The sequence below is a fragment of the Pinus tabuliformis genome, chromosome 8 (genome assembly GCF_031772625.1).
Source record: "Pinus tabuliformis cultivar Carrire ecotype Pingquan chromosome 8, CPIR1, whole genome shotgun sequence".
Taxonomy (NCBI): domain Eukaryota; kingdom Viridiplantae; phylum Streptophyta; class Pinopsida; order Pinales; family Pinaceae; genus Pinus; species Pinus tabuliformis.
In genome coordinates this window covers 679,409,060-679,421,801 of record NC_142294.1, presented here as the reverse complement: position 1 = coordinate 679,421,801, position 12,742 = coordinate 679,409,060, and the positions used below count along the sequence as shown (strand labels likewise).

The following is a 12,742-nucleotide window of genomic DNA, read 5'->3' as shown; positions in this document are numbered from 1 at the left end:
AGAACTTAAGAAGACTTATTATTATTGAACAACAAAGAGAAACCCTAAACAACCAAAACCCTAACCCTAGGAGATGGAACACCAAGAGTTTGTGGGCCCCGTTTGGGTTAGTTGGGCAGTCAACTACCCAGGGTCATAACTTGGTCATATGATCTTCATTTGGCGCATACGATACCTTGTTAGAAAGGTTTCTTAGAGTATTACAAGGTTTGCGACAAGGACTTGTGTATAACCATGGTCCTAATGTGGACCTAAAAAAACACCGTTTAGGGGGTCAAAATAGCTCCAGAAGTTCAGGACTTTGAAAGCTGCTAAAAATAATAAATTGTGCTATAATCAAGGAAACTAATGAAACTGACTGGAAGTCTAGGTGGAATAGGCGAGTGGCCACCAATATCCACCTAGATAAATTAACACGAAAGTCACAAGGCTTGCAAAGACATTGGGGAATTATGATAATTCTTCTTTAGAAAATGATAGTGAATAACAACAACCTGTCCAAGTAGATTATTCTCCTAAAGTATGATCAAAGGCGCCAATTATGTGATAAGAGATAGAACGCAGAGAGTTGTTATGCTTATGGTTATTAGTTTATGTTTTTTTGTCAGCTTATAATTTTAATTTCAATTTTATTTTAAAAGAACAATATGATTATCCATAATTTTTTGAACATAATTTTTTTAATTTAGGTTATTAGTCTAGTTTTTCAAATAAAAAACCAATAACTCAGTCATAATATAAAAAACCTAATTCTCAAATTCTATAAATGACACTAGCAAAACTCATAATTCTGAATACAAAACCAAAACATTAGGGGATTTTTGAGGTCTAAAATGGGCCTGCTAAGGAAATTATAAAATAATAGTGGAAATAATAAAATAAGATTAGATGACATCATCAAATTTTAGAGGGAAAAAAGAAAAAAACTATTTTTTCAACTCGTATTTTCAACTTATCTCCCTATGGGTTTACTCAAATTTCGAGCAAAAACACTCATTGGATGCATAATTTGATTCTTCATCCAAGGAGTACCCATGTTGCTATTTTCGATGGACCCTGCTACATGAAAACTCCGAAATACATGAAAATCGTGATTGCAATCACGTTTTTTCATGTATTTCTCATTTTTCGTGTAGCAGGTTCCATCAAAAGTATGCTACATGGCTACCCTTTGGATGAGGAATTAAATTTTGCATCCAACGAGTACTCCGGCTCAAAATTTGTGTAAAACCTCAGGGAGATAAGTAGAAAATACAAGTTGAAAAAATAGTTTTATTATTTTATTATTTTTTAATCTTTTTACTTTTTAACTCCAAAAATAGTGAATCATCCCCCATGGTTGAAATCATCATCTTGAATCCTATTGGTTGTTATAAAGTTTATTTTGGTTGTACATTTTTCTTAGGAGGCCCATTTTAGACCTCAAAAGTCCCCTAATGAGAAGAAAGAACAAAAAAATAATAAATCAAATTAAACGAGATTTTTCTCGTTCAAAAGAAAAAACTACATCCCAAACTAGTCAATAATCACATCATAACAAATGTACAGGCGTTTACAAGAGAATGGTTCAAGCTAAAAGATTGCATATTTTAAATATTCCATGTGGCAAGATCAAAGTTAACGAAAGATCATAAATCATGATTGATCTAAGGTGTGAGAAAGGCTACGACCTTGAGGGACAGTACAAGGCTTTATGAGATGAGCACTAAGAAAATTACTGATATGTGCTTACAAACCTCCGCTACAAGGCCTGCAACTCTCAGATATTAAACACCTAGGCTCAATGTTGATTGTCATTGGTTGCTGTAAAATATGGGTCACCATGGAACTCTTCAATCCTAGGCTCCATGATTGAAGGACGCAACATGTTATACTCACAAAACAACAAAGCTATATCCTGAGTAAGTAATGGGAAATGGACTAAAAATAACCCAATGTTCTTCCAATGAATAAGTAAGGGGAAATCGACTAAAAAATAACCCAATGTTCTTCTAATGAATAAGTAAGGGGAAATCGACTAAAAAATAATCCAATGTTCTTCCATTACGACCATGAAATATGGTTGCACACAGATCAACAATGTATTCCAAGTTTGTCATGGTTTTTAACAGGCGTTGTTTACATCACAATTTCACTGGGATTGCAAATTTGTGGCTGGCATTTGGTTATAAAAATTTAAAAAAAAAATTGATCACTAGAGTGTTTGAATTGTTTTTTATGGTGGAAATGGATTCAAGCACTATCAAGAATCTTTTGAGTGCCTAAAATCCTAGAGCTTGAAAACTATAACCTAGATTTAAAAAAAAAAATCAACTAAATTTGATCAAAATCTTAAAGAAATTTCCATTATTTTGGAGGAAAAATTGTGGCCTCCTTACAGTAATCTTTTTTAACAGAGCTACCACTGAAAAAGTAAATCCATCACTAAAAAAAGCAGATCTACCTCGATGGCCAGAGAGCTACAACCTAACCTCAATTTTCTAAGAAACTGCCAATAAGTTTGGGTTACCAGTGGAGAATGGGTCTAAGGGCTGCCAAAAAAGAGAGCCTTGTGGTACTACTATCTGAGAATGAGGGCCCCAAGCTGGAGGTAAATGAAATTTGTAATCGAAATTGGCCATTAGAGCCTAGTGATCAAGTTTAAGGAGTGGAGAAAACGAAGCTGAATAAACTAACTCGGGAAAAAAAAAAACAAAGAGGGCCACCATTTTTTATCCTTTGCAGAGATCCAGAATTTAAAAAGCAAAGAGGGCCACCATTTATGATCCTTTGCAGAGATCCAGGTTAAAATCTGAGCACAAATGAGCCTAGATTTTATGACCAAATAATATGACATGAAGAAGTATTGAAGCTATATATTTTTATTTTGTTATTAATATAATATTAAGAATTTGCAGTTTGTTATATTGTAATGAATGTGTTTTTGAATGCATAAATGGATTTAGTTTTTTGAAAAATAATTGAGGAATTAAGATTCTGTAGAGTTCATAATTAAACTTGTAATTCCAACAAATCTCTCCTTAATTGTGTAACTAGCATTTGCACCAGAAAATGCAAAGGGCACGCCGATAATGATTAGGTTTTTTTTACCTCTCCAAGCAAAATCTTTACCAATTGGCTCTGCTAACAGATATGAAATTGAAAATTCAGTGATGAAAATAAGATTTATATTTACTAACTTCAAATCCATCAAAATACTAACTTGGATTGTTAACTTCAAATCCATCAAAATACTAACTTGGATTGTTAAACTCGGGAAAATTCATTGTCAAATACAAAAGAAGCTAAATCAAAAGTTATGGAATAGAATTGTTTGTCTCTCTTTTTCATAAATTCTAAATATTTCATGTGCTTTAGGTTTGGTGAATTTTTTGCCCCGTTTTTATCAAGTTTTTCCAAGTGATAGGTTGACTCTTACTCTTTGGCTTCTTACACCATTGTCAAGTCCAATTTGAAGAATTTGGTGCATATATTTTTCAGCCATAGAAAATGAGCCAAAAGATGAAATGAAATTCCAACTAATAACAATAATGCACAACAACCATCTTTGTGGCCTTAATAGTTAAAAAATATATGTAAGTACTTCAGCTATTAACAATGTGACATTAAAAATAACAGATAAATTAACTACCCAACCCATTGGAGGAAAGAATTTGCATTTAGACCTGCATCACATTTGATATATTAACAACGTTCAATTGGTACATTTAAAAAGGTAATCCATGGTGTTCAATTGAACTTTATGAGAGGGGCGAAGTTGTAGACGTGACAAAGAAGACTTGAAGTATGCAAGAGGGGCAGGGTTATAAATGAGATGGCCCAAAGCTAAACTTTGTGAGAATGGGGAGGTTGCAAGTGGAATGGACAAGAGCCTTTCTAAACCATTAAGCGACTGATGAGTGGGCAATTTACTGATGAGTTATTGGCACCAACGAACATGTAATGTACCCAGGTTTAAAAAACAATTAAAATTAATGATTATTGAGCATCCAATAAATTTTCAACTGCAATTTGACAAATCGAAGGTTTCAAAGAAACTATATGGTATGTTGTTCCATCGCATCTTACACAGCCAAGGCACATTTTTTACAAACTATTTCAATGGCGGTATCCCATAGATGGGCAGAGACATGCATGTAAACTTAACATTCATGAATGAAAGAAGAGAAGAAACAGGATCCATCGATTACTCATTGGACCGCTAACTACTCATTTCAATCTACGGATTTAATGAAATTAGAAGCGTATTCCATTACTTTTATTGAGCTCTATTCCTGATCTTGAGGACAACGAAACTATTGTCTTCCTCTTCAAACACCGCAACTTCAATGATTTGCTCACCATATGATAATTTGAGAATCTTGCAGTACTCCAATTGTTTGTCCCTTAGAATGTCACGTCCTCCAATCACCATCACAGTCCGAGGGAGGGATCTTGCAAGGTACCAAGCCTCCTCCTATTCGGAGATGGGGGCGAGTGGATTGCAGAAATAATGGTCTTTGTTGCTTCCCACAGGTAGTGCCAGCCTCGACTGGTTATCTGAGGCTTTCGATGTAAACGTAGAGGCTTTCAATGTAAACGTAGGGTTATCTATCCTGTCTCACTCTCAGACGCAGTCTGCGCTTCCCCTCCAAAAGAGAGATACAACAAAATCAATCTTCTGACCCTCATTTCTCATCCCTAATCTTGCCTGCTAGTCCACATTCCGTGGTGATGTGCGATGTCCCCTCCTGCGCTGTCACCCATGAGGAACACCCTGGAGTAGTCGGCAATCGAACCAGGGATCACCTCCTCCTCCTCTGCTGATAGCCATTGTAGTGCAGAGATCGAATCATGGTAAGCCGCAGGCACGCGATGCTTGGGAGCCAGTGTGTAGTCGACAGAGATGATGAGGGTGCCTACATACGGCGCCCACTTGAGACAGAAGCCGTGGAAAATGGGGTTCCGTGTTATATACCCACAAAAGCCACTGCCATGAAAGTAGAGGATTACCGGTAGGCATGTGGTGATGGCAGAGACGTGAGGAGGGAGATAGAGGCGCACCCACAGGCCGAGTGTATTGTCAAACACGATGTCTTTGTATAAAATTTCGATCACTCGGTGGAAGAGAGTCGAGAGATGGTTCGGCAGCGCGCACCACGGATCCTTCGTTGTAGAGCTTAAGGACGCCCTCCAACTCTTCAACCACAGAACTGAAGACCCACCATCCGTCATGATTATCTAAGCTTATCGAGGCCATAGACAATATTTGACCAGATCGGACACGTGTTCAAGATTCTGTCAAAGGCAACGAATCTGCATAATATCACCACAAAGAAACCTCACTCTAAAAATGACTGCAATGGCTAACTAGTTTGTCATAGGGCATTAAATGACTGCTTAGCTGCATACTCCTTAAGCGGATAACACACCCCCATTATTTTTTATTTCTCTAGTCACCGCGCGCGTGTTATAGGCTTAAGGAGTATGCAGCTAAGCAGGCATTTAATGCCCTATGGCAGGCTCATTAGCCATTGCCAAAAATGACTATAGGCATAAATATAATTATACATTAATTGAACAATTACTTTTTAGCCCGTATATGGACTTAAAAATTGTAATTTTAAATATAAAAGGATTAGTGAAAAAAACATAATTTCCATAGATAAATGAGATTACAAAACTGTTATTAATAAACATATTCATTAGTAGGAAAGTGAGATTTTAACTCAATGATCATTATACATAACGATAAAATTTATATGTAAAAACAACGATCCACTTAAAAGGCAAATAAATTCTCCAATTAGTAGTAAAGTGAGATTTTAACTCAATGATCATTATACATAACAATAAAATCCACGTAAAAGGCAAATAAATTCTCCATTTTAACATGCAACTTTGGCAAAAATAGAAGGTTGATGCAAAGAGCAACAAAGTTCGTGATTAGTTACGAGTTGTAACTAGCTTTCCAACTTTCTGCTTCAAGAATCCTCTGCCCATGTTTTGAAGGTTACAACTTCGATTTCTTCTCTGTAATTTGCGCTTTTTTGTTTACACATGTAACAATGCTACACTTGTAGGCTTTTGCACCTCCACCTGTAATTGGAGGTATATCCCACCTGACAACCGTTAATTTTATGCAGTTGCAAGGGTTCAAGTTCGTTCCAGGTTTTACTAGTTACACCTTCCTTGTAATCTTTTGCACCTTGTAGATTTTTGCCTATCCACATATACTGCTAAATGTGGCCCCTAACAACCAATACTAATTCTATGCCATTGCAAGGCTTCAAGTTCTCTACCCACTTTCCTAGAGAGTACGCGTCCCGCATCATATTTCATTGATCCCTTGTGTCCGCATGAAAATCAAATCCCATATAAAAAGATGGGATCCTCTAAGATCTTTCATCTGATTTCCAAGTTACAAGGCAACACACTCTCTTGATCATCCGGCCCCGGAAATGACGCAGTCGGTGGTAAGCAGCTACCACTCATTGGGCACTGTATAAGTCCCCCAACCGGTGTGATCAGCTATCAAATGCAGAACAACGCGTAGCAATAGATTTCTCTCTTTTCTTACCATTTTGGTAAGTGATATTCTTCCCCACTCCTCTCATTCCAAGGCCAAGCCATAGATTTTAAAAGTTAAATATATAATTGTAGCAATATGAAATTTGAATTTGACGGAGTTGGAAGAGCGTTCGCTGTTATGTTGTTGGAGGGTGAGGAAATTATATTTTATTTAATTTTGTTGGGCCAAAATAGAAAACGTAAGTTTTAAAGCGTTAGCTTATATAGTTGTATACAAAATGAGTGTGTTAATTGATATTCTTTTACGATTTTTAAATTATTTCATTTTTTTGGAGATAGTTTATCTTACAAAACATAATAAAAATATATACAAAATATTTTACTAATTTGCACTATGTTGAGTATTTTATTCTTCACAATGAGAATGGTTCCCCTCCTTAATCTCCATTTACTCTTTGGTTTGTTATAGAATTTCTTTTTTAATTTTTTTTGTTTGTTATAGAATTTCTTCTTTACCATATTTTGCATGTTAAAAATATTTTGAGGTAAAAGACAAAGTATCTATTTGTCAGACCAAAAACATAGTATAAAGATGATTTTATTTGGTTTTTTTTTGGTTGATTTTGTGAGTGCAAGAGGCATATTACATTTACATTGTGATATGCATTGCCTTGCTGCATTTTTATTATTTTAGGAGTCAAGGCTATGTTGTTTGATTGGTTTGTCTTTTACTTTCTAACAAGACCTAACATAACTTATTGACATTTGCTTCATCCATACCTAGCTTGTGTGATGAACATGACTGAAGATAAAAGAAAACTATGGGAGTGATTACATGCAAACTAAAACCAAATAGTACTCAAATTGAAACTAGAGTGTCTTTTACCAAAGACCAAAATAATTTCATTAAAAGGGTTAAATATATGTAATGTAATAAAATCATTCAATCCACTTAAAGCAATGAAAGGGAGTTGAATGTACAAAGGGAACTTAAATAGATGATTTGTTGGAATCATCCATATGGGTATTACTTTAACTAGGAATCATAAACTTGGTTGGAGGAGAGATGACCCATGAACCAAGAAATAATCACTTCTTGTATCCCCTATAATCATACACCACCATGCTCAGACCTCCACTAATTCTAGACAAATGCATATGTACCAAAAAACATTCACAATCCCAAATAAATTGTGTCTAGTGCCTTAAATAACCATGTGTAGAGCCACTTTGAGTAAGTGAGGAGAATGAATGACCCACAACCTTTCCTTATTCATGTAATGTGGCTAGTCATTGTTTAGAGTGATTTTTCGTTGATGTTTGTTACCATGGTTAAGGAATTAAAACTACAACACTACTTTTGATCATGGTTAAGGAATTTGAAATGAGCATACAACCCCACTTTTGATCAAGTGATAACCTTAAGCCAATACTTGGACTAACGAGAACCTTAAGCCAATAAGCCTGAAGCCAATAATTGGACTAATGAGCTAGCTACAACCTTAACCCAATAATTGGACGAATAGATACAACATCCAGTCAACAAGAAAGCATTTGAATGGGAACTCATCATATAGGAGAGGCTAGCCAATAAACCTTAAGCCAATAATTGGACTGATGAGCTAGCTACAACCTTAACCTAATAATTTGATTAATAGACACAACACCTAGTCAACGGGAAAACATTTGAATGTGAACTCATTATTTGGGAGAGGGAGAAGCATTTGAATGAGAACTCATCCTATGGGCGAGGGAGTATGAACCGTGGAAGACTAGATAAATTTGTGGGGCTCATGGCTAAGGATGTTTGATGATGACCTAGGCTAAAGGTCACAAGCCTTGATAGGAATCCTGGAAGACTGAAGGGATGCCCAAATAACATAATTTTTAATAAGAATGAGTGGAGACATAATAATTCACAATTGGTGGTGTTAGAATGTCACTAACTAGGCATCATTTCAAAACTCCTCCATACAAGACATCCATGAATTCAAATAATCATTTTATGCAACTTAGCTAGAGCATGTATCTATTCGATGGATTCTTTGAATCAAGGAGAGAAGATGGTTATCAATTGTGATAGAAATTCCATTTAATGCTTTGACTAGCAACAAAATGTCTCCTAGAACAAGAATGGATTGGATATTTTCACTCTTGGCTAAAAAAAAATCCTAGCCAAAGCAAGTAAGCCTCAACAAGGTTATTAGATGCCTTACCTAGTCCCCAAGAAAATCAGGCCACTATGTCTTCTCTAGGATCACTGACAAGAATATTGATTAGTGACATCTACCATATAATTTTTTAACATTAGTCAAAACATAATAATAAAGGTTACCATGTGCAACATAAGCCATGAACAAAAGGACATAACACTTCCCATTGGATATGAAATCATAAGTATTGAAAGGAAATCATTAACTAATCTTTGGATATGCCAATCAATGTTTTTATATGTGATTAAAAGTTAACAGTGTGTATTAGGTGATTTTTTATTATACCCATGTTTATAAACATGGTTAATTAGTTAATAATAGCATGCACCAAGCCTAGAATCCATGGAGAAATATTAACTTCACACCAATTTGTTGGTAGCACTATATATTATAAATAAGCTTAAACATTACAAGCACATAATACAATATTTTATAGATTGCAAATGCCAGCCCCACAAGCTCTAAGAAGATTGTGAATGGTGAGAATAATTTGCCACTAGACACAAACATGCATCATCTATGATTAACATATGAAGTTAGCATAGGATACAAAAAAGAGAACCCTAACATCATCTCTTATTAACATATGAAGTTAGATTACGATTCACAATGCTTCTATTTAGCAATTTTGCTAATGACTCTTAGTCATAAAGTTTCCTAACTCTTGACCTTTTAGCTTCTAAACTCCTCATTTTCTAGTTTCTATCCCATCCAACTTTCTAGTCTTAGATAATTTTTTCCATATCCTCCAACAAATGATGAGTATAGATGTCAATTGAATTTTCAATATTAGTCATCTTCTTCTCTTTTTTAGATGGCAACTCCAACTAAATTATTTTTATTCTTGTGGCAACAAGACAAGAATTTTTTTTTATGAATTTAGATTGAAATCCAATTCATTTGCACTCTAGTTCAAGCTTGTGAATCAAGGCCTTTCTTACTTGGATTTAGCTAGCTGTTAGATTCTAAGTTATTTTCCTTCATCTAAATTGTTCAACATAGATTTTTTGGTTTCACTTATGTTACTCGTAAAGAAAAATATTTTTATAGTGTTCTTTTACATGCTCACCTTTATTCTTAACTTGTTTGGAAAGAACATGCTCACCCTTATTCTTAACTTGTTTGGAATACACACCGTGCTTTGGTGTAATTCCTACATAAAAAGGCCTTTCTTAAATCCAAGATTAGTTAGTTAACACAAATATATAACAATAAAAAACTTTCTTACATATATAAATGAAGCATAAACTAACCTCTCCGTTGAGAAAAGCATTTGATTTACTTACAAAGATTTGCAAAACAAATGGTAATCAACAAACAACACTCATGACATCTAGATGCTTGAACATTAATTTCAAAATTTAAATGCTTCCCTACTTTGATATTTTACACAATACAATTGGAATAACCAATTTTATAACCATGTAGATCTCAAGTGATTCACCTTTAATTTCTTTGGCACCACAACACTGCGACGAAGGATATCACTCTTGTCATTTTATGAATTGTGTGGTTGCAAAGAGAGTCAATACATTCACTCATTCATTTGGCAATGATTATATTTGGGTTCTATCTAAAGTTCTTAGGATCATTGTCACTGGTAGTGGGTTTAAGAATCAAGAAAAACATTTAGCCATGGCTTAGGGGTACTCATTTTGTGGTCCCTAACTTGAATGGTGAAGAGGTTGAGATTTAACATCATTATATATCTTAAAAATTGTTAAAATTAAAAGAATCATATTTTAATTTAAAAAACTATTCTTAATTATGGAGATTCTTAATATGTAAATGGAATTTGTTAGCATACTATGGGTCAATACCACATAGCCAAAAAAAACCATAGCCCATTTTATATAAAACTTGTTCATGTGACATTTTTTTAATTAATAAATTTCATTAAAAAGACAAAAAAGACATAACTACTTTGCAAATAAATCTACACCTTTGATTTGTATAAATCCCTACCATCCACCTAATAATCATTGATAATTAACTAAATATTATGGAATCCCTATTCCAAAATAGACATGACTATCTGCATAAATATGATACATAACCATTCATTTGAATGAGTGAAATACTAATATTACAATACCTTTAAAAAATAGGTTAAAAATAAGGGTTCCAATAGAGAGTCATGACAAATGAACTATTTGTAAATGCAATACCTCGAAAGAATTTAAATTTATTCATATAAAATTTCGATAGGATTGTAAATTTTAATTGTTTAAAATATGTTTTTAAATATATAAATAAATTTAACTCCGTGAAAATACAACTCAACAATAAAAAAAAATCTTTTATCAAACTTCTAACAAAATTAACCCAAAAAAAATCCAATTAAACAAGAATATCCCTATCCCAGAGAAAAAAAAAATGACCACATCCCTAACTCCTCATGGACCAGTATCAAATGATAACAAATGTACAATGATTCAAATGAAAAAGACTCATTTTAAAATATTGCGGATAATAAAAGTAAAATTAACCATTTGTATCCATTCGATATCTAGAATATTTTGCAATCTACCACTGACATATACTCAGGTAAGCAACACTAACATACGGTTGCCCAAAGGATTCATGTAATCATAGGATGCTTTAATCATCCCAAATGAAAGTGCCAACCATGTACTGTAAGGATTTTTCATTCTACATCGAAGCTTAAAACAAATAGGGACTGTGAGGTTTTGATCTAAAAAAACAGAGGACGCGGTTACTGCTGAGCTATGGGCCTTTTCTTTCCAAGAATCTCATTGGTTATGAAAAATAAACACCTGTGGTACATATTTGATGCAGTTCTCATGGCTATCCAGAGGACGAGGAGCTATGCCTTGAATAATCACAAAACAACAGATCTATTGGGTAACCAAGAAAGGTTCACCAATCAGAAACATCTGGACAACAAGGAAAAAATAGACTACTTTCTTGGCAACATCTAAAATTCAAAAAGAAGGAAACATAAAAAAACTAGTAAAGATGGAAACATCTCTATATTTGTTTTATCTAATAATATAATTGATTTTTATCTCATATATTTTGTAATTAAAAATGCATAAGGAGAATGTTTGCATTGTTTATAAAATGTTCATCTCTCCCTCATAATAAGATGATGGTATTGTTTTCCAAAACATCTGTGTTATTCTCTCCTTTTCCGAATCTTTTTAGATATGCATGTAGATCAATTGGTATCAGAATATAAGATCTTGGAAGCCATCCACTTGTTTAAAGAATTTTTTGGTTTTGTGGCTTAACAATTCAACACCCTTCTTAGAGCACCCTCCTTGCTTCAGATTCCCATCACAATTTGTCGCTTGAGGTCATACCTTTCAATTCCTTTAGTGGATGAAAATCATGTTGCCCTATTGAGATCCCTCCACCAAGGACTCACCAGTCCATGACTTAACCATGGCTATTCAAGAGTTAATTACGTTGCAACAACAAAGACACCCTCCTGGACAAATTCAGTTGGATACACGCCTTCAATTGCCCAATTTTTTAGGCCAAATGAATAGTGAAGTCATCGATTCTTGGCTCCATAGTCTCTCTACCTATTTAAAAACATGTACCACGATGGAATAGGACATGAAGCTTCAAATCACCAGTCTACATTTGGAAGGCCTGGTGCAAACCTGGTGGGATACTCAACTCGAGAATATATCCTTGGTTGTTGAGCTCGGAGACCAAGCTGAGACCAGATCCACACATATCACATCTTGGGATGACTTCTGCCAAGCCTTAATAACACGTTTTTACCTCCTGGGATAAATCCAGAATCTCATTTCCAAATGGTTGCAACTTTGACAACTACCAAATCAATCAGTGCAAGCATACATTGATGTCTTCTACAAATTGCTCATTCAACTCCATATCTCTGATCCATAAGAGGTATTAATTATTAAATTTAATTCTAGTCTACTAATATTTTTTCGTTAAGAAGTTGAGTTGTTTGATAGTACTTCCTTGGACAAGGCCTTTATTTGGGCCTTGGTTGTAGAACATAAAGTGGCTCCTCAAAC

The 12,742-nt window shown here is 34.4% G+C and overlaps 1 pseudogene; it reads right to left on the bottom strand.

The window, feature by feature from the left end:
• Positions 1-4,214: 4,214 nt before the first annotated feature.
• Positions 4,215-5,239, bottom strand: LOC149237405 (strigolactones hydrolase CXE15-like; annotated as a pseudogene).
• Positions 5,240-12,742: the final 7,503 nt, after the last annotated feature.